Below are 24,153 nucleotides of genomic sequence, written 5' to 3'. Positions count from 1 at the left end.
GCACCATGCCTCATTTTCATTTTGACAGCTTCCTTTCACTAATCACATTTTAGGAAGAAATTGAGAACGAGGACTGGGGTCACATGGCAAAGTCAAGGCAAGGGTTATTGAGGTCTAGAAGCCAGGTCCACACCAAAGACCACCCTTGCTGCCCAGCACTTCCTCCTCTGGGTCGTATACCTAGTGCTGGGGTGCCTTTGCCAGACAGTTTGGCTCCAGGACAGAGGGAGTCTTCATTTACTGGAAGCTCCTCCTATGCTATTTAACATGAAATGGATTCTCAAGTGGAATCCATATCATCCAAAGGGGTCTCCAACTCAACTGGTTCTGTCTGTGTTTGGACACTTGACCACTACATCAGATGCCAGAGACCCTTCCAAGGTTCAGAGCTCAGGGTGAATGCTAGGAGTCAGGGTGGAAGCATCTGCCACCTGCCCCACCTGTGTTTGTGTCTTTCCCATCTGCATGTAAAAGGAAGAACAGTGGGCACCCTAACTCTTACTTCGGGGTGAGCAGAAGGCAGGGTGGTCAGACATGTTGTGAAGACCTGGGGGTTGAGATTGAACAAGGAGAAGGGGTCAAGACATAAGGCCGAAGGAGAGAGGGAGCCCCGAGTCCTCAGACCACTGCATCAAAGACTTGTTGGCTGCCCAGCAAACCTCTGTGGTAGAGAACATCCTAGGTCTTGGCTCTTTCAACTCTGTTTCTTTTTTCAACAGTAGAAACTTCTTGGAAAAGAAACTTTACCCAAGATGGAAAAGAAGAATTTCATGTAGCTCTGTCCCTGGAAATGGGAAAAGATTCTGGGAGATCCTAGGCTGTCCTCCAGGTCTCCAGGGCTCACAGAGGGCAAACCATTGACCCCTCCAGATTCTAAGGCCTTGTTGAAAGGGCAGGGAACTGCAGAGGAGCCATGGAGACTGATCCAACGCAGACCTTAGATCACCAAGGTCCTGCGAAGGATGGGCTTTAAACTAGTGTTTCTCAAGTGAGGGTTAGAGTGGATCCAGGACACAGGCAGGGATTGTACATATGATCTTTTTCATTTTGACTTGATCTGTTAAAAAATGATTTACTAGCTATGAGGAGATTTTGCTTTGTCGTAAAAATTCACAAAGATGGATAACTTTAGTTTCTTTGGTTAGCATTTCTTAGATCTCTGAATGTGTATGTGAAGCAGACCACAATAATTTATCTTTTATTTATTTATTGGCATGTGGTTATGATTTTTATTAATGAGAAGCTTTCTCAAGTGGATCAAGAAAGTGAAAATCCTCAGTGGACCCCTCCTCCTAACATACCCCAGGTTAGGCTACTGGGGGGCCACGATTCTGCAGTGAATGTCAGGGCAAGTTGCTGGGGCTGGAAGGGATTGTTCGTTACTTAAATTTGGGAATGATTGGCTCATCCCATCCCAGAAAAACTTCTAAGTGAGCAGATTTGGTGAGAGAAGATGATGGGAGTGGCATCAAAAGGCTACCTGGAAGGGATAGTGGGTAAAGTGCTTACAGTGTAGGGAGAGGAGCAGGTGAAGGAAAGCTCCTGGTCAGTACTCACATCTGGGCCCAGTCCTGTGATACATAAAAACTGAGTGAAGCATCAGTAACCATAGCTATAGCTGTAGATGTGTTTTGATTCTCAGAAGTACGAGTCTGGGTGTTAGTAGCAGTCTGGGTGGTAAGAGTTACAGGTGTTTTTTATTGTCTTCTTTTTTCTGATCCATTAAACTCCATTGCTCTTAGAGAACTCCATTTGGTAAATTACTCCTCCTTTGCTCTAGGTCATAAACTTCTGCCTTTGAAGAATTTATATTCCTTTCAAAGTGCCAGATATATACCCCTAGGCCTCCTTCTTTGGCCTTCAAAGTTAGTTTTAAAAATCAGATTGAATTGCCAATAGTTAGAAGTTGAGAGAGTTCCCATAATAGTCTGGTTCTACTGATACCATCTCTCTGGACCTACATTCCCATGAACCCTAGTTGGTTTGTGAATTTCCACCTAGCCCATTTCTCTCACATCCATTAGCTGCCTGCTCCCACTCCCACAGCAACCTCCAACCTGAACCTTGAATCCATAGTGTTACATCCACTCAACTGCTAAAACAGAATGTTACATACACCAATGACAGTGACAACCATTTTAATTACAATGAGAGGTAAGGCGACTAAACGACCGCCAGGACTGACACCCCTTACCAGAGTGTGGCCCCGAGCAGCACGTTCACAGAGTTTTTATAGGGGCAGTTTACAGTGGCTTGCATAGTGTAGCAGGAGAGGACGTGCTGCACATTCCCTGCCTATCTCAGCTGGGCAGCCTGTGCCCGTCTCCTTTCCAGTCCAGCAGTCCAGATCACCAGACTCAGGCCTTGAAGCCATCTGTGAGATAACCGGACTTGGATCTTGATTCCTGGGAACTGGGAACCATCCGTGCTGAAGGTCACGTAGATGGTTCAGCCTGTGAGCTCACACATTCTACACAGTCGGTCTCACATTTTTACAGCCAAGCAAATAAAGCACAAGTTACAAAAGCAAGATACATGGTTGGGAGGGTGGGTATGACTTCTCCCTTTGTCTCTCCCCTTCACCTAGATACAGGAAGGAAAAAAGAGAACATGGAAACAATGATCTTACCCACTTTCCTGTAGCCTTTGACCTTTGAGCCCTAATCAATTGTGTAAAGATCATCAAAATTAAAAAAAAAAAAAGGGGGGGGGCGGCACAGTGGCATAGTGGTTAAAGTCCTCGTCTTGCACGCACCAGGATCCCATATGGTCACTGATTGTAATCCCGGCGGCCCCGTTTCCCATCCAGCTCCCTGCTTGTGGCCTGGGAAAGCAGTCAAGGACGGCCCAAAGCCTTGGGACCCTGCACCCATGTGGGAGACATGGGAAGAGCTCCTGGCTCCTGGGTTTGGATTGGCTCAGCTCCAGCCGTTGCGTTCACTTGGGGAGTGAACCATCAGAAGGAAGATCTTCCTCTCTGTCTTTCCTCCTTTCTGTATATCTGCCTTTCCTATAAATAAATAAATCTTTAAAAAATGTAAAAAAAAAAATTTTAAAGCAAGAAGTATTATAGTTAGCAATAAGCCATGTTTATACTCCATTTTGATTTCGATTTTACAATAGGAACTGTTGTTCCCACAGGCTGAGGTGAGGAGTTTGAATCTTAGGAGACCCAGAGTACTCCAGACTAACTCTGTGGGAAGGTTTGAAGGCCATAGCCAGCTTGGAGGAAAAGCTTCAAGACTGGGTAGGGGAAGCCAGAGTGGTCAGCTGGAGCCCTGTGACTTCAACTGCTTTAATGACTGGGTATCCTGCAGAGTGGGCAAAGTGCTGGCACCTCTACCCAGTAGTTCCCACTTCAGAATAGGCCAAATGGAAAATAGATGCTACTGTTTTTCTCCCTAGCTGCTCCTGGGACTCTGAGAGGGAGCTGTTTCTCTGACCCTGATTAAATAAAAATGAAACTTGGAGTGTTGTGTGTGGCAGGGAGTGTCTCTATTAAATATGAACTGGGGTGGCATGGGCTCGCCAGGGCCTCCCACGCTGATGCCACTTTCCTTGGGTTGATGGAGCAGCCACCACATCACTGAGTATTGGTGCTTAGTCGGGGGCTTGCTGAGCGCTCTGCACTCATCATCTTGTGTCATCCCAACATCGCAAAGGGAGATTGCTCCACGAGCATCTTCACTTTTCAGATGAGGACACTGAGGCTCAGAGAAGTACATGTAATGTGGCAGAGTTGATCTGTAGAAAACACAGGCAGTGCTTTGGCATAGCATGTTAAGCCGCTGACTCTCCCATCGGCATCCTATACAGATGATGGTTTGAGACCCAGCTGCTATACTTCCAATCCAGCTGCCTGCTAATGTGCCTGTGAAAGCAGTGGAAGAATGCCCAAGTGCTTGGGCTCCTGCACCCATGTGGGACACCTGGAAGAAGCTCCTGGCTTCAACCTGGCTCAGCCCCAGTCCCAGCCATTGCAGCCATTTGGAGAGTAGAACTAATTAGTGGGAGATCTCTCCTATTTCTGTATCTTCCTGCTTCAGTGTAACTCTGCCTTTCAAATAAATAAATCCTCAAGGAAAATAAAGCAAAAGGCAGGCCTTCCACCTAATCCTCTCAGTGTTGGAGTGTCACTCATAACCTCCATGCTACCTCCATCCCCTATCGTTTGTCTGCCTTGTTTTTACAACCACTCTGATGTTCCCACTCTGCATGTACAAGCATCTTGCCTAGCAGCAAACACAGGAAGGTTAGCCACATCTAGCAGACAAGACACCAAAGGCCCAAAGAAGGAGGGCTCTTGTGGGACCCCACGGCTAGTCCTTGTCCCTGTTCACCAGAGCATTCTTAGCATGTCCTCCTGTCACAGTGGCCAGGCCCTCTCCAGCAGTCACAGCCCTGAGGTCGTGGCCCCCTGGCACGGTGCATCCATCACATCTGCGTGCTGGGCTTTTCCGTTTTCTGCCTGTGTGTCTACGAGCCTTGCCACAGGAGCCTTATTAATCACTGGAAGTTGAAGGTTACCAAGAAAAATATGCTGGAGCGTGACAGGCCATTAGTATCTGTGTTGTAAGGAAACCAGTAATCATCTTAATTGGTGCACACCCGGGAGCAGAGCGGGGCTCCTCCTCCTGTGCTGTGGGCGCCTCACCACACACGCCTTCCTGCCTGCCCACTGCCACAGTCAGAGGCACTCCCAACACCGGAGCCATATCTCACTGCTCACAACTCTGGGTCACTGGAGCACACAAGCCCTCTTCACATACCTGCTGGGCAGAGTTTGACCCACCCTAAGAAAGACTTAGAGGTCAGTGTGGCATGGTCCTACCTCTGGCCTAGGAAAGTCATACACAGCTCCTGTGGTTTGGTGGTAACCAGGTGTGCCTTCTAGAAACACAGATAGCTCCAGAGATCCAGAATAGAGTGAAGTATGCCTATCCGGCCCTTAGTCACTCCATCTGGGTTGCCTTTTCATTTTTAAAAATGTATTTGAGGGCCCGGCGCAGTGGCGCAAGTGGTTAAGGTCCTCGCCTTGCACGCCCGGGATCCCATATGGGCGCCGGTTCTAATCCCGGCAGCCCCGCTTCCCTTCCAGCTCCCTGCCAGTGGCCCAGGAAAGCAGTCGAGGACGGCCCAAAGCTTTGGGACCCTGCACCCGCGTGGGAGACCCGGAAGAGGCTCCTGGCTTCGGATCAGCATAGCATCGGCCGTTGCGCTCACTTGGGGAGTGAATCATCGGACGGAAGATCTTCCTCTCTGTCTCTCCTCTCTGTATATCCGCCTTTCCAATAAAAACATAATAAAAATAAATCTTTTAAAAAAATGTATTTGATCTCAGAGAGACAGACACAGTGATCTGAAATCCAGTAGTTCAATTTCCTAAATGGCTGCAACATCTGGGGCTGGACCAGCTGGAAGCCAGGGGGAGTCCAGAACTCAATCCAGATCTCTCATGTGGGAGGCAGGGAATCAAATGCTTCAGCCATTATGGACTGCCTCCCCTGGTACACGTTAGCAGGAAGCTGGCATCAGAAAGTAAAGTCAGGCCCCTTGATCAATGGGATATGGGCATCCCATATCAAGACCTTAACTGTTGAACCCACTGCCCTATCCCCCACCCAGCAGAGATTCTTAAGGAACAGATCATCTTCCCAAAATTGTCACCAGTCTAAACAAGAACTAGGAGTGGGACTAAAAACTGAAGACTATAGAGCAAAAGATTGTTGATGCACATTACCTAAAAACTAGGAATTCCACTTCTCGGTTTCTGTCCTAGAGAAATGTTCCTGATTCATGCCAGGAGCATATATAAGGTGGCTCACTACAGCACTTTTTTGTAATAGTGCCAAAGTGGAAGTAACCTTAATATTCACCAATAGAAGTGACATAAACTACAACGTATCTGTAGAGCGAGACCTAAGTGATATGAAAACAGAACACCCAACGTAAATAATATGGTCAGAGCTCTAAGATGCTGATAGCCAGCAGAGAGTGGGTGGGGAAGGGAAGCAAATTGCAGTGCCAACTCTTACTTCTATAAGTGTGTGTGTATCCAGATACAGGAAAAATCAAAGTGGAACGAGAATGGGGTAGGAGATATCATTGTGCTCATAAATCTGTATATGTAAAATACAGGAAATCTTTTCACCTGACACAGGTTTTTTTTAAAAACTTAAAGATACAGAAAAAATCCAGGAAGGACATGCTCCAAACTACTATTAACAGTTATGAGACAGGAGAGTGAACCCAGGATCAGGGGTCATGGCCAAAATGAATGCTACCTTCCCTTGTATTAGTAATGTTATCTTTGAATAAGAGCATGCATTATTTCTCATTTAATGAAAAAAATGTGTACTGCCTTGAAGAAAAGAAGATGGTTGTCTTAGTCATTTATTTTCTTCAAGGTTTTAGAGATTTAATGTGTCTTAATCCTTTATAGACTAATTTTTTGTCTCTTTTTTTAAAAAAAAAAGATTAATTTTTTATTGGAAAGGCAGATCAGATTTACGGAAAGAGAGAGAGAAAAAGATCATCCAGCTTCTGGCTCACCCCCCCAAATGGCTACAGCGACCAGAGCTGAGCTGATCCGAAGCCAGGAGCTTCTTCTGGGTCTCCCATGTGGGTACAGGGTCATAAGGCTTTGGACCATCCTCAGCTGCATGCCCAGGCCACAAGCAGGGAGCCTGGATGGAAAACCAGCACCCATATGGATGCCAACACCTGCTAGGTAAGGATTTAGCCATAGAGCCATCATGCCAGGGCCTAATATTTTTGTTGTTTCTTAGCAAAGTCTGTATTTAATACTCATAAGCTTTTCTTTTATGTTTTTTAAGTTTTATCTGTATATACAAAGTGAACAACGCATATTTAGGAGCAGAGTGATACTTCCCTGCCCTAACCTCCCTACTCATAAAGCTCAAGAAATGCATCCTGTCTCAATCGAAAGAAATTATGAATTACATCATCACTGATTATTAACAGGATTTATCATTAGAGAGAAGACGCTGAATACTAATTCCGCATGTTGCCAGATGTTTTAGGATTATGTCCCTGTGCATGAGTTGCTCTTTCTTCCTGAAGGTCCATTAGGGTGAATTCTGCTAATGAGACATCTCCTGATTTGGTTCCCCTCCTCAAAGTTGATCACTTCCTCAAGTGCGACTGTGAATCTTGGCTTCCACTCTCTCAGTACACCCAATGGTGGGCGCACAGGCTCTGGAGTCAAAGCAACCTGGAATCAAGCTCTGCTCTCCCACTAGCCAGCAGTGTGTAAGATCCTTCAGCTCTCCAAGCCTCAGTTTTCTCATCTCTAAAATGGGGACGACAGTCCCAGCTGGTGAGATTGTTACAGATTTGAAATGAGATAATGCCTAAAAGGGGCTGGGCACTGTGTTCGTGTGACAGCATATTAGCCATTCATGTTTGTTCTGGTAGGTGAAGTACCTTCCTCTATAGACCTGTGGCGTTAGCTTGAATACTTTGGTTTCTGATCAGCCCATGCCTCGCCGATCAGCAGAGCACACTTGTTGTTTTGCACTGATCTGGGTAGTAAGGAACAAGGAGTATTAGCCAACCATTTGCACCATAGGAATTTTCTACCAAAATATGTTAAAGCCTCAACAGGCCGTGCAGCACAAGAAAGCCACTTGGATGTTAGATTCACTGGGGACATTTCATTTTGTTCTGTGTATCTGATTTTTAACAATTTCCAGAATGAGCATAAATACTTGTCTAATTATATTTCAATGCTCCCCTTCCCTGGAGGCAGTGATGTCCCATAGGAATGAGGTCACTTAATTTGCTCCACAACCCAGGCAGCCATCTGGTCTCCCTCCTTGGGAACAAGATGCCTCTCCAGGGCTAAGAATCTTGCCACAGCAGTGTGTGCAAGCCAGTGTTTCTTGCTTGGTTTAGACCAAGTGGTAAACCACCTGCCAGCTGTGCCTTTGATTCTCACGGGACACCCCTGCAGGAAACAGAAAGCATCCTCTCCCTTTGGCGTTGGTCCCTCTGGAGGCTGTGTGCACACAGCTCAGATGCAGCCAAGAGGCTGGGACAGTCTCCTGTCTGTCACTGATCTTGAGCTCTGAATGCACAGTTATCCCAGCCCACGTTGTCTTGCACACACCACTCCACGGCAGTACTTGGAGGCGGCATTCCATGTGCTTCCTGGCCTTGGGCAAATAAAACAAGCACAATACTGAAAAGCAAAAATTTGCTCACAGCCAGGGTGATGAAAAAATTACAAGGGTAGGTAAAAATAGGCAAGAGCTTGTGAAAAGAAGTCCACAGCTAGAGTTTTAGCATTTTTACAGCCAGTTGTGTGGCCTGGTGTATCATTGCAGGACTGTTGACATGCGCAGCCCCAGTACTGGAGGGGTCTCAGAAGCCATTGCTGAATGTTTGAGTGTCTTTCCTAAGGTGTGCCGAGGAAATTCCATTGCTGAATCCTTCCCCTATCTCACAAGATACCTCATGCCTTTGCTAGATGGTTCTTGTTATTAGATGGTTCTTGTTATTTAAAATGGTCCTTTTTATACATTGAGCTGAACTACAGCCCTCTGCAAAGTTTGTTCCTGCTGCTAGTCTTGGCTTCTGGAGGCAGAGAGAGACATGAACCACAGAGTCAGAGAAGCCAGCCTTGCAGTGGACTGGCTGTGGACTCCACATAGCACTCCACCTCTGCCAATCGTAATTTCCTTGTCAGCCACCTTTCTCACTTGGGTAAATTTGAAGATCAGGTGAGATGAGGGAGGGGGAAGAGCATGTTAGACAAACATGTACTGAGATGGATGATGGCGATGTGCTGGTTAAATGGGTGGGAGGGAAGCATGTGCATAAATAACCATAAAAACATTGGAAAATTGGGCAAGAAATACAGTAGTTCATTGAGAGCTGCCATCTCAGTGTGAGGAGTTGGTGCGAATATTAAGACACCAATTGGAATGACTGCAGCCCCTATCGGGGTGCCTGGATTCAAGTTTCAATTCCAACTTGCTGCTAATGCTTGCCCCGGGAGGGGGGACAGCAGGTGATGGCTCAAGTACACAATCCCTACCACCCTTGCGAAAGACCCAGCTTGAGTTCTGTGCTCTTGGTTTCAGCCTGGTCCAACCCTGGCTATTGTGGGCACTTAGAGTGTGAACCAGTTGTGTGGAAGATCTTTTGTCTCTGTCTCTCTGCCTTTCAAATCAAATGAAAATAAATAAAAGTTTTAAAAGAGGGGCTGCTGTCTGTAGAAGCTGTGGCTTCTATGGCTTGTCACTCAGCTACTGCATGCTTTCAGGATGCCTAAAACATTTGCATATTTTAAACAAAATTTCATAACATTTAGACCCCCCCCCAAAATTGTTAAAACATTTTCATTTCAGAGAGGAAAAGAAGAAATATCCAGAATACCTTATATCTCCAAATGGAGACCAGCTGCCTCAGTTGTGATAGCATTGTTCTTGCTCTCTTGAATCTTCAAGGTACATCCAAAGTGGATTCCTTGCCAGTGTTCATCTGTCATAAGTGTTCTTAAGTATCTGACAACAAACTAAACCAGTGGATGCTGTGGGGCCCCCTTCCCCATCTACCTCAGGGTCCCTGCATGTGTCACTCCCTCTGTTGCACCCAGTAGTCCTTTGTGTTATGATGCTAGATGGTCACATCTGAGACACAAGGCGTCTCACACACTTAGATGTAATGGGCAAAACTACACCCTTTTGTTAAGTGGGGTGTGGAACTTCACAAGTGGTCTGTTCCCTGGTAACCGTTCTGCTGGGAAAATGGCTTTTGCTTCCCACGCTGCCTCCTGCGTTTGAGCACTGGGAATTGAGTTCCTGGGTGGCATGTTTAGTCCCCTGGAAGCACATTGTGTGTACAGTCTAAAAGCAGCAAGTGGCAAGCAAAGCATATGGTCAGGCTCATTCAGCCAACATCCCTGTTAGCATTTCCTATATGCCAAGTGCCAGAAGGGAAATAAACCACTGTGGTCCCTGCCTTCCAGAGGCTTCTGCCTGTAAGATCCCCAAGTCCCCAAGCAGAGCATGCATAGGAACACTGAAGCGTAACATGTACTGCTCTCAGTGGTTTCCAGAGGAGGGCGCTATTCCTGTGGGTGATGCTTCCTGACCACCTGAGCTAGGCCTGGGGGAAGTATAGGTTCCTGTGTGACAGAGGGAGAGGATCTCAGCTAGAGGATTTACCAGATGAAGGAGGCAAAGACAGGAAAATTAGTTAAGCCCTGTCTGCAAAATGGGCTCAGGCATGGCTCTAGGATGCGACATGGTCGGGAAAGGAGAGCTGTGGCCATTACTAACAGACAAGATTCGTCACCATGGGACATAGGATCACATGGTTTGGTACACTAGCTTGGACCAGGTGAGAGAAGAGAGAATAAAGGCCCAAAGACCTGTGGATACCAAGTTAATCCCCAGCATGACATTTCTGCAGCAAAGAGCCCACAGCTGCTGTTCTGGCACTGGTCCATGCAGAAGCCAAAAGGCCCCAAGTGGGAGGTTTCTAAACAGTCCACATTGGATTGGGGTTGGAGACCTTTGGTGAGAGAAAGGGGAGAAGTAGAGAAGGGATGGGGAAGCTCTGACATACATTCCGCTGTCTCTTCCTGGGAACCGAGCAGGAAAATCTCCCCAGGAGAGTCTTCTGCCCTTTAGCAAATCACGAAATTGACAGGCCAACACGGAGGCTGTACTACAAGAATTCTTTTTTCCCTTTTTAATAACTCCTTAAGCAAAAGTTATGGAAGCCAGACAGGTGTGGAAGCCAATGCCCTAAATGAAACACGTGTTGCTCCCTGACATCTGACAGGCTGACATTATTTAAGACCAGCTACGAGCAGCCCACAGCTGAAATGATCCACAACTCTGCTCCCCTGGGTGGGCTCCAACGGGGTGAAAAAGCAAAGTGGGCCAAGCCCAAGGGACCCACCTTCTGTTGGCAATCACAGCTGTTTGGTAAGGAATCACTTTCAGAAAGCAGAGGCGGTTGCCACTCAGGTGACAGTAGTGGCTTCCGGGGTGTTTTTAATTCTTTGTCTGATTATTACACAGATTTATGGTCCTGCCCACCCGCTGACAAGGGACGATGGCATTTAGTTGAAATTAAAAGTGCAGACAAGGCTGCCTGTTCAGATAATAGCATCTCTTTTTTAATAGATGACTCATCTGCAAAGTAGGGGAGAGGAGTTAATTTGTGTGATGAAGTGTTCTCTGAAGCTGGGAGCATCCTGGCTTGTAGCACTGTTCAAGGGGGAGCAAAGACATTCTTAAAATCACCAGTATTGCTTGCAGGTCAGAGACCCGTGCCCGTGGAGACAGGGGTCGTTTGTAATGTGAATTTGGGGAAAGTATAGTTTGTCTTTGGGCTAGAAGCCATCTTCAGAGAAGTGCCAGGGAAGTAAGTGTTAACAAGTTCGTCTTAGCCATCAGACCAGAAGGGCCCTGGTTGTTGGGAATGGTGACAAGAATTCAGCATAGGCGCTTCAACGCTATATAATGTTAAATACTATAATGAAAATAGACACGGACAGCTGGATAGTAATCTATAGCCATTTTAAGGTGTATAGAACCTGGTTGTGCATAAACTAAAATTGAAATGTCAACGAAGGAGTCACAGGATGTGGTAAACAACTTGCATTTTTTAACATGTTGATTACTCAATACTATGTCAATTAATTTCATAACATTATAAATTGTTGCTGATGTTATGTCGGAGCTTTTAATTGATAGAGATGATACTCTGCCAGCTCTACCTTCAGACCAGAGATGGTCTCCCCAATAATCCGTTGAATTTGTCTGGACAATAAGATGTTGGACTCTATGCTTGGTATATGCTTGCAATGAAAGAATCTCATGTGAACTTGAACTTGGATAATGCAACAAGGTGGAGGACTCTACCATGGGGGGAGGGATGGGAAGGGGGAGGGAAATCCCAGTACCTATAAAACTGTGTCACATAATGCAATGTAATTAATAAAAAGAAGAAGAAGAAGAAGAAGAAGAAGAAAAGGAATCCAGCATAGGCATAAAATACAGAATCACCACTCCAGGCTGTGTACGGCCTGGGCCCGTTGCAAGTCCCAGATGCTGCAGTCCAATCAAGTGAGTCCTCATATACGGGGTGTTGTGTGGGAGTAGTGGCTGGCACTCAGTTAAGTCAGAGTCAGCTGTCTGCTTTGCCATTGGCTTCTGCTCCAGGGTCTCTGTATTTAGCCTGGATGGGGAACCAGGAGGTTTAGAGCATGCAGTTTAGAAAAAATGCTTTGTGTAACAGGCATGGTAGAGGGTCTGATGTCTCAGACTCTAGAGTGACCCATGTGTAGCCTCGTAAGACCTGCTCTTCTGGTCACCCCAGACCATACCGTCTGGGGTGTGTGCTCTCTTGTGCTTGCCTCCACACAACACCAGCCTGGCTTGTCCCACTTCAACTATAAATTTCCCCCAAAGGGCTCCTCTACACTCCCCTGCCCAATGGCTAATCACCACCCAGAAGAGCTCACAGATGACCAACAGGTGAATTGCAGAGAATGAAATTGGCTCAGCTTCTTTATTCTGTCTCCCCACACCTCTTCTCCCAGCGCTCCTGTCTTTCCAGGAGTATATATGTATTAAGGACAGATTAGAGCTGACCAGCAGCTTAAAACTCACCAAAATATATTCACAGCTTTAAAAAAGCTACATCACCAACAACAGTGTTGGTTTGTGGCATTTGGATCGCCAACCCTCACACCTGTTCCAGCCTGTGCTGTAGAGTCTCTCCATGGGCTCTCTGGACAGTGCTCATCTAACACCTGCTTAAAGTCCTGCCGCAGTCGGGGCCCCCACCTTCAAAATCAGTCCTTTGTCTGCCTCATTTTTAGAGTAGAAATGATAGAAGCGGAAATAGTTCTGTGTTGTCTTATAGTTAGGGAAACCTCTAGAAAAGGGGTGATGAGTCTGTGGCCTTTGAACTGCTTCCATTCTGCTTCATCAGGACAGACCTCTTTGCTTGTGCTGGCTCAGACAGGATAGAGCCTCAGAATCCTTCTTAACACTGCCTTATGCATATGACAAAGCACTTCCCTGAGCCAGTTTGCTATTCCTGCCCTGGGGCTTGGGAGCTGGAGGAAATCCTGGGCTGGGTAACACTCTGACCTGGGTAGTAGCCCTGTTTCAGATTTGCCATATGCTTCTAAGTAAGGTGATTTAGTTTATCTGGTCCTCCTGGCTCCTAGCTGGATAGGAGGGGAATGACTACATCAAGGCAAAGATGGGATTTGATGTGGTAGGAAGAGCCTATTGGTCCACAGTCAGGCCGAGTGGTCTTGGCTTCCACATTTGTGAACTATATTCCTTGGGCAGGACACAAACCCTCTCTGGGCCTCTGTAGCATATCCCATAAAACAGGGGTCACGCAGCCCAGTCTGTCACGCAGCCCAGTCTGTCACGCCAGTTATGGGTGTGAGAAATGATGAAGACAAAGTCAGGAGCTCCGAGCCATGCACAAGCAAGGACTCGATAAACTGGCTTCCATAATTGTCGTCATCATGACCATCATCACCTCCATTTAATCTCTTTCCAGTGTCACTGTCACAGCTTTAAGAAATGTCCTTGTCCAAGAAGACAGGGAAGTGGAATAAGGCAGCAATCCAGATTCTGTGCAAACACACTTACTAATGAGCATGAGAGGAGCATGATTGACCCTAAATAATTGCTCTGACTTGACCATGGGATGCCCAGAGACCTTAACTGGCTGATCTGTAATGACTGTGGCAGTCTGTGTCCAGTGATTTAGTGACAGGGCTGGGTCTGGGAAGTTCCTTGGTCCCCAGGGCGGGAGGGCTGAGTTTCTCTTCTGATGTGAATACCTGTGTGTGGTGCAGGAGACTAGCTTCGTCTCATTTTAATGGCCTCCTAGTTGAAACCAGCAGAGAAGGAGCTGCGGTGGCACAGCTGATAAATACACATTCTCCCCTCACCCCCCATTCTCCCAGAAGACTGTGTTCCCATTCCAATAGCAACATCCTGTCTGGAGCCTCTTGCTACTTTGTCTCCTGGTTCAGAAAGCCTCTTTGGGAAAGATTTAGTCCCTCAATTAGGGCAAATTGATTTCTATTTTCTACAGAGTCACTGTTCCAAAGAGAAGTGAGAGAGGTCTGGAGAAGCCGTATTAATCTCCATGTGCCTGGAGAAGATGCTCCAAGGAGCCTCGAGGCCGTGTGTGTCTATGTGTGTAGTAATAGTAGTAATAGTAGACCATTTGTCCTCTACATGTTTTTATTGCTTCCACCCACAAGGTGCCGGACCATCCTGCACAAAACCCACCGCATCTCACAGGAGTGTCTGGAGACATACATCAGAGTGGTCAGCACACAGCTCCCCCTCAGTGCCCCTGGCTATAAGTGATACCTGAGGTAATTTCAGGTGGCTCAGGTACTTGACTCAATGCAAAGTATTAAGTCATCATGTGAAGAGAGAAGGAGAAGTTTCTCTTCCCAATTGTTTTCTCCCCATGATCTCAAAGGGAGTGCCTCAGTTGGTTTCCCCCTTCTTAACAGAAGAGGGCTAGCACCTTCCTTAGGCTCTCCCATCATGACCAGGCAGAAGTTCTCTGGCGAAACTAACAGAGCAATGGGTTATCTGTTGGGATTTTTATTATTAGCTCTTTATTATAAATGATATCAATTTTTCCACTTATGGTAGGTGTTTGTAGTTTCCTTTTTAACCTAATAACATTCATTCAAAAATGAATTGACTAAAAAAATAAATCCTAAGTAAATTGCGGTTAAAGTAGGTGGGTGATGATAGTATAGGAGTGCCAGAGACTGAGGGAGCCACAACAGAGAACCAGAAAGCACCAGCTTTGTACCGAAAAACCAGTAATTTGCTGGCTGTGTGGCTGACCTGGCAGACAGGTTTCTTTTCTTCAATTCTATTTTACATGTTTTTATTGGAAAGTCAGATCTATAAAAATGAGGAGAGACAAAGAGGAAGATCCATCTGTCAATTCACTCCCCAAGTGGTCGCATGGCCAGAGCTATGCCGATCCAAAGCCAGGAACCAGAAGTCTCTTTCAGGTTTCCCATGTGGGTGCAGGGTCCCAAGGCTTTGGGCCGTCCTTGACTGCTTTCCCAGGCCTCAAGCAGGAAGCTGGATGGGAAGCGGGGCTGCTAGAACATGAATTGGTGCTCTTATGGGAGCCTGACAAATGCAAGGCAAAGACTTTAGACACTGGGCCACTGCGCTGGGCCCATGGGTATAGGTTTTTATGTCTCTGGAGTGACTCCCTGAGTGTGTAATTGCTGAGTAGAGACTATTTGTAGGTTTACCGTTTATAAGGAGCACTCAAATAGCTTTCCAAAGTGGTCGTGTCATGTATCCTCCATCAGCCCAACTCTTCTCCTTTACCTGAAACCATTTCTGATGTTAGCCGTTATGTGCACCGAGCAGCATCACACACTGACTGCATTTTCTTCACAGCACAGGATTTGAACACCTTCTTATATGCATATTGGCCATTTGAATACTGTTTTGTGAAACACCTTTCCAGCTATTTGTCAATTTTTTACTTGGTTGTCTTTGTATTATGACTTTTGGAAAATTTTTTAATGTATTCTAGAAAGAATTTATTTTTTCAGAAACATTTCAAGAATTTTCCTCAGACTGGCTTGCTTTGTCATTTCTTTACTAGTGTCTTTTATTACTTTTAAAAACGTATCCATTTTTATTGGCAAGACATATTTACTGAGAGAAGGAAAAACAGAAAGATCTTCTATTATCTGGTTCACTCCCTGAATGGCTGCAGTGGCTGGAGCTGAGCAGATCCAAAACCAGAAGCCAGAAGCTTTTCTGGCTCTCTATAACTCTGACATTCAAATAAAAAGAAATCCTTAAAAAAAAAAAGATTTAATTATTTGTTTGAAAATAAAAGAAAGAATAAAGGATAGATGGAAAAGATTGAAGGGGAGGACAATCTTCACTCATTACCTTACCCGCCAATGTCCACAACAATAAGGGTTAGTTTGGGCTGAAATTGGAAGCCTGGAGCTCCATTCAGGTCTCTTGTGTGGCTATCAGAGGCCCAAGTACTTGATTCCTCATTTGCTGCCTTCCCAAATTAGCAGGAAGCTGAATGGGAAGCAGAGTAGCAAGGACTCAAAGTGGTACTTCAAAGGATGCAGGATTCTAGCATAGACTTAACCTGCTGTATCGCAAAAATCTTTTGAAATCCATGCATACAAAAAGTTTATGAAACTGTATATTTTAGTGCATGACTTTTATTATTTTTTTGGCATCAAAATAAACTTAACTTGGAATAGTGTTTGGTGTAGCAGTTAAAGACACCATTGTGACACCCGCATCCTATACCAGAGTATAATCACTGCATAATCACGATTCTGATTGGATCCCTGCTAGCCACATACAAGAGCTGAGTTGAATTTCTGGCTTCTGACTGGGGCTGGCACAGCCCCGGCTGTGTGGGCAATTGGAAAGTGACCCAATGGATGGTAAGTCTTTACCTGCTTCTGTTTTTCTCCCTCCCTCTTTTAACTAAATAAACAGAAATTTTTAAATAGGGCCCAGTGCAGTAGCCTAGTGGTTAGTCTCCGCTAGGATCCCATGTGAGCACCAGTTCATGTCCCAGCAGCCCTACTTCCCATCTAGCTCCCTGCTTGTGGCCTCGGAAAGCAGTCAAGGACGGCCCAAAGCCTTGGGACCCTGCACCCGCATGGGAGATCCAGAAGACGCTCCTGGCTCCTGGCTTTGGATCGGCTTAGGTTCAGCCATTACAGCCACCTGGGGTGTGAATCAGCAGACAGAAGATCTTCCTCTCTGTCTTCCTCTCTGTATACCCAACTTTCTAATAAAAATAAATAAATCTTTAAAAAAAATTTTTTAATTAAAACTTATTTTTAATTCCTTTTTAAAATTTTAATATAATTTATTTTTTAAATTATTGGTTACATTGTATTATGAGATACAGTTCCATAGGGACTGGGATTCCTCCCATCCCTCCCCCCATGGTGGACTCCTCCACCCTGTTGAGACCTCAGTTCAAGATCAGTTGAGACACCTTCACCGCAAGCATATACCAAGCATAGAGTCCAGCATCTTATTATCCAGATAAGTTCATCCGCTTCTTGGGGAAACCTTCCCTGGTCTGAAGGTATGGCCGAGTTAGAGGTGGCTTGGCCGGAGCCCCCCAGCCTCCGCATGGTGCTGAGGGACCAAACCTCCGGGTCCAAGCTCCCCATTTTTAATTCCTTTTCCACAGGCTTTCTGAAATCCCTCCTTTTCTGACTGTTCTGGTCTTGACCTCTGGTGGAGCTAGGCCAGTACCACACACTGTTTTGACTGTTTGAATGCTATAATACATTTTCAAATCAGTGTTGATTCCTTCAACTACGTTCTTTTAATTTATTTTTTTAAAGATTTTTAAAATTTTTTTTTTTTTAATTTTATTGCCAAGTCAGATACACAGAGAGGAGAGGAGACAGAGGAAGATCTTCCATTCAATGATTCACTCCCCAAGTGGCCACAACGGCTGGAGCTGAGCCAATCCAAAGCCAGGAGTCTCTTCCAGGTTTCCCATGTGGGCGCAGGGTCCCAAGGCTTTGGGCTGTCCTCCATTGCTTTCCCAGGCCGCAAGCAGGGAGCTGGATGGGAAGCGGGGCTGTCGGGATTAAAACCAGCACCCATACGGAATCCCAGCATGTGCAAGGTGAGGACTTTAGCTGCTAGGCTACTACGCCGGGCCCTAAATTTATTTTAAAAGAAATTTTTAAATTATATTATGATGCAATTCCATAGCCTCTGGGATTTCCATACGCATTTCCTAAATTCCCTCCTCCCCTCACTGATCACCTCCCTATTTTTTAATTTTTACAATAGTATAGTCCTTCGTAAACAGTCATTAAGTCTAAACGTTCTGCTATTTTAAGTGTATCCTGACATTGCACGTGTGGACAATGGCAGAGAACCCAGCATCCTGTTGTCACAATACATTTAATAGTTTCATTGGGAGTCCATCTTTGATTTGGAAGTAGAGATCCTTGCTTCATTGCCATAGAGCAAAATGAAGAACAAGAGGAAAAATAGAAAATTTATAACACCATGAAGTAGAATAACATGCTACTGAATGACCAAACTGTCACTGAAGAAATGAACATCAAAAACCTTCTTGGGCCCGGCGCGGTGGCGCAAGTGGTTAAGGTCCTCGCCTTGCACGCCCGGGATCCCATATGGGCGCCGGTTCTAATCCCGGCAGCCCCGCTTCCCTTCCAGCTCCCTGCCTGTGGCCCAGGAAAGCAGTCGAGGACGGCCCAAAGCTTTGGGACCCTGCACCCGCGTGGGAGACCCAGAAGAGGCTCCTGGCTTCAGATCGGCATAGTATCGGCCCATTGCGCTCACTTGGGGAGTGAATCATCGGATGGAAGATCTTCCTCTCTGTCTCTCCTCTCTGTATATCCACCTTTCCAATCAAAAAATAATAAAAATAAAATCTTTAAAAAAAAAAACCAAAAAAAAAACCTTCTTAAAATCATGCTACTGTATGACCCATGAGTCAATGAGTAATTTAAGAGAGAAAAAAAAACTGTTTTGAAGAAGTAAAAAAACAAAAATATCAAAACCCATGAGATGTAACAAATGTCTCGAATTGGGACCCTTCAGTTGCAAGTGGTAGAATTTCATTCTTTTTAATGCCTGAGTAGTGTTCCTTAGAGCAAATGTATCCCACTCTTTGGATGGACATCTGGGTTGTTTCCAAGTCTTTGCTATTGTAGATTGTGCTGCAGTAAAGATAGGATTACAGATCCCTTTCTCATGCAGATTTCATTTCCTTTGGATATATTCTAAGTAGTATGATAGCTGGGTGATGTGGCAGGTCCGTTTTCAGTTCTCTTAGCACTCTCCATACTGACTTCCACAGGGCTTGTAGTAGCTTACACTCTCACCAACAATGAAGTGTTGTTAGTAGAGTTCTGAATGTAGGCCAGCCTCACTGGAGTTAGGTAGAACCTCAGTGTGGTTTTCATTTGTATCTCCCTGACAGCTAGAGAGTCTAAAGGCATTTGTATGTAAATTTTAGTACCAAGTTGTAAATTTCAGCCTGCTGTGATTTCATTGGGATTACATTGAATCTACAGAACAATTTGAAACAGAATTGACTGTTAACATAGAGTGTTCCATTTGTTTGCACTTGTATGTGTATGAGGCTATTTTACCAATGATGTTTACTTGGATTGACAATTTTTTTCCTAGTTTGTAGAAATACATTGGGGCTTTTTTTTTTTTTTTTGGAACTTAGCATCTGTATTAGGGTGTAATTTACATAACAATCGTCCATTTTTAGCCTGAAGTTAAGTGTATTTTCAAGTAAATATATACAGTTGTGAACCTGTCATCATAATCCAGCTTTAAAGCATTGCCAACTGTTCACAAGCTCACTTGTGCCTGTTTGTAGTCATGCTGCATTCCCTATCCAGTTGCGTGGAGCCATTGATCTCCTTTCTGATTATTTAATTTGCCCTCTGGAAATTTTATATAAATAGAATTAGATGACATCTAAGTCTTGTGTGTCTGGCTTCTTTAACTCAGCATAGCGTTTTTGAACATTTTGTGTATTCATTCATCCATTGGTGTACATTTAGAGGCTTCCAATTTGGGACTTTCATGAGTATTGCTGCTATGAACATTACTGTACACATTTTTGTGTAGATATAGATTTAATTTTTCTTCTCCAGGTACCTGGAGAGTAGAACTGCTGATCTCTGTGGGAACTCTGTTTAGTTGTATGAAGAGTTGCTGGGTTATCTCGCACAGGGTCAGTATCATTTTACATTCTCATCAGCAGTGTATAGGACTCTAATTTCTCCACATCCTTAAAGTTTGAATTCAGGATATTTGAATCTGTTAACTTTTGTGTTTCTGAAAGACTGTTGTGGCTTTTTTGAATCCCTTGCATTTCCTTATACACTTTATACATTTCTGCAGAGAAGTCATCTATGATTTTGATAGAATCCGATCTGTATATCAATTTGGTAAGAAGGTGTAAATTGCCATCTTAATTTCATCCATGAGCAAGCAGGTTTTTCCATTTTATGTTGGTGTTTAGTTATTTTCAAAAGCATTTTGTGTTTTGGAGGTACATATTTTATTTTTGTGAAACTGTAAATGGTATTTTTAACTATCAGTTATTTTCCAGTTAATATTTGTTCGTATACAGAAATACTGCTGTTGTTCAATATTGACCTGAATCATGAAATCTTGCTAATTTTACGTGTGTGTTCTAGATTCTTTGTAAGTTTTCTAGCTTCTCTTAGGATTTTCTGTGTAAATGATTATATCATCTACAGTTCAAATATGTCACTTTCTTCTGTCATATACATATGCCTTTTATTTCTTCTCTTTTTGGAAGGGTGCAGACTGGGCAGGTCTGAGCAAACCTTAGCCCACTGGCAAGTGCAGGAGCCAGGCTGGAGTGTGGGTTACGCTGGGCTAGGCTTACCATACTTACAGGTTTGCTTGAGCCGGGGATGGGAGCAGACTGAGCGGAGCCAGGTTAGAGTACCCGCCAAGACTTGGGACTGAGGTCCAGTTGGGTCAGGCTGGGTTGCAGCATATGAAGGCAAAGTCCAAGAAAGGCGAAATACTTTTCCAGGCTGGGTCAGAGCAACCACTGGCATGTGCAAAATCTGAAGCTGGGAACAAGCCTGGTTGGGGAGCAAAGGGGATGCTCCAGCTGCGTGATAGTTCCCACTGATGAATGAGGGCTGGAATGAGAGCTGTGATCTGGTGTAGACGTGGCTGCAGTGTTCCTCGGCATGGATGTGCACTGGGTCTGGGGTGTGCCAGACTGGGCTAGACTCTAGCACCCACCGGTGCTTGTAAGACCCAGAGTGGCTTTAGGCTAGATCTCTGCCCCTGCTGAGCTACGCATGAGATGTGTCTGGGTGTAGACCAGATTTGGCTCAGCTGCAGGAACCAACAGTAAGAACCGAAATGGGTGAGGGACAATCAGGAAAGGCCACTGTTCCTATTAGGACAGGAGGTGAACTAAATCGGGCTGGGATATGGACCCACCAGTGTGTGCAAAATCTGGCATTGGGAGAGGCTCTGATGGAGGAGCTTGGGGAACTCCTCTGTTGGGACACAGTCCCTGCAGGTGAACATAGGAACCAAGAATGGGAGCAGCCCAAACCAGGCCAGTTGATGGTACCCATGGGCTTACCTTTGGCTCAGGTCTGGGGTAAGCCAGACTGAGTCAGTTCATATCACCCACTGGCAGACGCGAGAACCAGAATGGGGTGAGGGACAAACCAGGTTGGGGTGAAATACCAGCCAGTTCACATTAGGGCCAGGATTGGGGCCTGGCTTGGCTGAGCTAGGCTGTAGCCCCCACCAATACGAGCTGGAACTGGGAGTGGACCAAGTTGGGCCAGGCTATAACACCCACTGACAAATGCCAAGGTGAAGCAGACCATGCCAGACTAGGCCACAGCACCCAACGTGAGACCCGGAGAGGAAGAGATGTGAACCTGATAGAGGGGCTGCAAGGGGCTCCCCTGCTGGGTTTCTGCTCATACTGGTGAGCATGAGAGCTGGAACCAGAGGTAAATCAGGCCATGCAGAGCTATAGCACCTGTTGACCTGCATGTGAGCTGGGTTAGGGATTAGACTGGGCTGACTGTACCCACTTGTGCGTGCATAAGCCAGAATGGGTATAGGTTGACTGGGCTTTGCCACAGCATCAACTGGCAGGTGCTGGCACTAGGGACAAATTCTGTCAAGCTAAACTGCAGAACTACCTGGAGAGTGCAAGATCCAAGAGTGGGAGTGGGCTCATTAGAGCAACTCTGGGCACCTCACTCTTGGGTTGCCACTGCCACTGGTGAGCATGAGAACCAGGACTCGGAGCAGGCATGGCTAGAGAGAGAGTGGCACCCACCAGCATAACTGTGGGCTAGACAGGGGGTCTGGTTGGGTTGAACTAGGCTTTAATGTCCATTGATATGTACAAGAGCTGAATGGGACATGGGACAGACTGGACTAGTCTGCTATACATACTGGGAATCACAGGAATCAGGGCAGGAAGCAGTCCTTGTGGGGGTTATTGGGGTCACTCCAACTAGGATGCAGTTCCACCAGTTTGCATGAAGGCCGAGTTTGTGGTGGGCAGGATTGGGCTGGGTTGCAACACCCGTTGATTTGTGTAGAAGACAGGATTGGTGACAGAACTGATCCAGCAATGGCAACCACCAGTGTTTGCATAGGTTGATTTGGGTGACAGATCCTGTATTGGCAAGCACACACAAGAATCTGGTCTGGGATCACTTCAGACGAAATTTGTTTGGGGATCCCCCAACTGAAACCCTGGACTCAAAACTCCAACCATGGGGAGAATTGCAGGTTCCATGGTCTGTCTGTGGAGTGCATGTGACAGAGCTGGGCTTCTCAGTGGCTTAGAGCAGTGGACAGTATAACAAGATACACATGGAGAATATGGCAGTACATTGGAGACTGCAGAGTGACAGGGATCTCACTTGTACTGATTCTATTCCCAAATGCCTTCAGTAGCCTGGGTGGGGCAAAGCTGAAGCTGGGAACTCAAAATTCCACATGGTCTCCCACATGGTTGGCAGCATCCCAAGTACCTGGACCACCACTCAGTGCTTTCCAAGGTGCATTAACAGGAAGGTGAATTAAAAGCAAAGTTAGCTGGGACTTAGATAGACACTAATTTGAAATGCAGGAGTCTCGGTGGCTTAACCCTCTAAGCCACAAAGCCCACTCTAAGCTGTTAAGTTTCTTTGTAACCATCCTAGAGTTTTCATACAGTCTTCTGACTAAAATTAAAAAACAGTTAAGGCTGAAACTTTTAGTAGACCGAGACTGTCTTTGATATTTCTTCATAACAACTTTTCCAGGAGTGTGGTAGAGACCCAGCCATACTAGAATAAATAAGGATGAAATTATTATCACAAAATTACCTAGGAACCTGTCTGCCTTGGGCCAGGTGGGTCTGGAGAAACTCAATGTCACTAGGACACGGTGTCTCCATTTTTTGACACTTGTTTTTACCTGTTGATTTCAACCTTTCTTTGTAGATTCCTCCACCACCTCTCACCACTTTTTTTTTTTTTTTTTTTTTTTGCCAGAGATATAAACAACAGCACCAGACTTATAACCAACCAACTTAGTGACCCAGCAAAAAAGAAGGTGTCTCATTTTTTGGTCATCCTGTTTTCTGGACTATTTGGACCACCTTGTAACTCATTGCCATCCCCAAGCCAATTACTATGGCCTTGGGAGTAGAATGTCCTTATTGGTCAGATCTGAGCCACAAGACCCTCCCCTTTAGAATCAGGCTGTGGTGTCACCCCTAACTTAAAAGCAGTGAGTTATAACCAGAAAGCAAAAACAGTCTATCTGGGCATAAATTCTAGATACCTACACCTGCTATGAGGAGATCTCTCTGCTCTAAGTCTAGCAATACTGCTGGACCTCCTCAAGCCTCAATTTCCCCATTTTTAGCATTCAAGTGAAAAAATCTTTGTCCCTTTCTGACCTTATCTCAAAGGCCCAGTGAGGTTGTGTACCAGAAAGCTGTCCTAGGGCCTGGCACAGTGGCTCAGCTAAATCCTCACTTTGCAAGCTCCAGGATCCCATATGGGTGCCGGTTCATGTGCTAACTGCTCTACTTCTCATCCAGTTCCTTGCTTATGGTTTGGGAAAGCAATAGAAGATGGCCCACGTGGAAGGCCCAGAAGAAGCTCTTGGCTCCTGGCTTCAGATTGTCTCAGCTCTGGCCACTGCAGCCATTTGAGGAGTGAACCAGTAGTTGGAAGATCTTTCTCTCTCATGGAAGATCTTGCATGCTACAAATGGGAAAACTGAGACTGGAGGAGGTCCAGTGGGATTGCCAGACCTAGAGCAAAGAGGTCTCCTGTATCAGGTTGTCAGCATTTGGGTCTCTCCTTCTCTCCGGAAAGCTGATCTTCCTTTCCAATATATATAGATATATAGAGATATGGAATTATTATATATAATTACATATAAATATATAATATATTTTTAAAGAAAGCTGTCTCAACTCTCAGGTGGTGGTGCACATGGGGCAGAAGAACCATAAAGTGACCAGGTGCTAAGCAGTTCTTCTTACCCATCT

The 24,153-nt window shown here is 45.5% G+C and overlaps 1 protein-coding gene across 2 annotated transcripts in view; it reads left to right on the top strand.

The window, feature by feature from the left end:
- Positions 1–24,153, top strand: part of GALNT10 (polypeptide N-acetylgalactosaminyltransferase 10) — a 217,435-nt gene that overhangs the window by 151,975 nt on the left and 41,307 nt on the right. The gene's annotated exons all lie outside the window — the stretch shown is intronic.

This window comes from Ochotona curzoniae, unplaced genomic scaffold (assembly GCF_017591425.1).
Source record: "Ochotona curzoniae isolate NIBS_2020 unplaced genomic scaffold, NIBS_Ocur_1.0 contig_1, whole genome shotgun sequence".
NCBI lineage: Eukaryota > Metazoa > Chordata > Mammalia > Lagomorpha > Ochotonidae > Ochotona > Ochotona curzoniae.
The sequence above is the reverse complement of the archived record's forward strand: the minus strand, read 5'-3'. Positions and strand labels throughout refer to the sequence as shown.